General features: G+C 64.7%; 1 protein-coding gene across 2 annotated transcripts in view; it reads right to left on the bottom strand.

Annotated features, from left to right (window-relative positions):
- Positions 1-1,655, bottom strand: part of BCL2L1 (BCL2-like 1) — a 16,272-nt gene that overhangs the window by 582 nt on the left and 14,035 nt on the right. The window lies entirely within an intron of this gene.

Here is a 1,655-nt window from a genome sequence, read left to right as displayed (position 1 = left end):
CCAGCTCCCTCAGCCGCTCCTCAGCAGGAGATGCTCCACTCCCTCCAGCATCTCTGTGGCCCTGCTGGACTCTTTCAAGCAGTTCCTGTTCTTCTGGAGCGGAGGGCCCAGCACTGGACACAAGATTGCAGCTGTGGTGTGGGCAGGGCAGAGCAGAGGGGAGGAGAGTGAGCAGAGGATGGGAAGGGGCGCAGGGATCCCCCTCTGCTGGTTTTTGCGGCTCCAGAGGGGGACGGAGTGGATGACAGAAGCCGTGGGCCTCCTCTGAATCATGCACGGAGGGCAAGGGGGAAGCACAGGAGCAGTCACGGGAGAAGAGGATGCCAGAAAGGATTAGCGAGGAGAGAGCCACGCGGTTGGGGCAGGGGACACATCATGTGCTGCCCACTCCCTAAAATGAGCCCCTGAGCACGAGAGGAGCCACGGCAGCAGGAACACACCGGGCTCTGTTCCACCGCCAGGCCCTGGGGCTACAGCAGCCCCACACACATGGGGTGTGTGCATCCCCCTCCCACTACTTTTGGGTCCACATCCCGGCAAGACAAACCCCGCCGTGTCCCGGCTATGCTGGGTTAGGACGCAGCCCCATCTGGATTTTGGGAGTCTGGAAGTGAAGGCAGCAGCTTCAGGCCCAGCCAGGAATGCAGCTACTCCAGCCTGGCCTGTCCAAGCCATGGCCATCTCCAGAGGCAGATTTCAACACTGCCACCACGGCCACAGCCCCTGTCCCTTAGGGGAGGCGTGTGATGGGGCTGGGGACAGACGGCCTGGACCAGGGCAGGGAGAGATCAGCTCCCGAAAACAGGCTCAGGGAGCAGCCCCCATGGCACAACATCACCCCCTGGGCACGCAGGGACCTCAGCCCACGGCTGCTGGGCCCCCAGGCCCCACCAACCCTGGGCCCCCAGACCCACACACAGCAGGGAGGAGGGGTCCAGGGGCCACAGGGAGCCAGGGACTCCATGTCCCAGCAGCTCCAGGTTTATCAGGGCCGAGCAGCAGCCCCGGGGCTGGGGGGAGCCCTGGCATGGCTGGACGTCAGCGGGGGATCGGCGCTGTCGCACCTCGGGGCTGTTTTCCCATGAAAAGCCCTGTTCCCTGATAAGTGCACTGGTTCCAGTAACCGGGCTGCTCTGGGAAAGCACAGATAAGCCCCGCTGACGCTGTGCCTGTGTCACACCACGGGGCAGCATCGCCCCCGGGGGCTGTCATCGGTGCCTGGGTCACAGCGGGGATCGAGAGCGTCTTTAGGCCTCTCCATGGCTCGTGGAAACGCAGCGTCTGTCCCCTTGCACCCCCCAAACAGCCCCGCCATGGGGGGCAGCTCCTCACCATGCCACACGCACACTCACGGGGCTGAGCTGTGACCCCCTCCTCAGGCACAGGCACCCCCTATGTAGGATCAGGCACTGGAACAGCACCCGGGGGAGCTGAGCACCTCAGCACCCACCAGAGCCCCTCTCCTTCCCCCCAACATCTCCCCCCATTGCCTTTGACACCCCCTTGGCATCAGCAGACCCGGGGGCAGGGACTTTGCTAACCCAACCCGGGCCACGTCACCGCTGCCACCTCAGGGTCCCGTCCTCTTTAGGGAGGTGACAACCGTCCCCGTCACCCGGGCCACCTCCACGGTGCAGCAGAAGGCACCTCCCTCC

Source organism: Mesitornis unicolor, unplaced genomic scaffold (genome assembly GCF_000695765.1).
Source record: "Mesitornis unicolor isolate BGI_N332 unplaced genomic scaffold, ASM69576v1 scaffold26891, whole genome shotgun sequence".
NCBI classification, from domain to species: domain Eukaryota; kingdom Metazoa; phylum Chordata; class Aves; order Mesitornithiformes; family Mesitornithidae; genus Mesitornis; species Mesitornis unicolor.
Note: the sequence above shows the minus strand (reverse complement) of the source record. Positions and strands in the feature narration are given on the sequence as shown.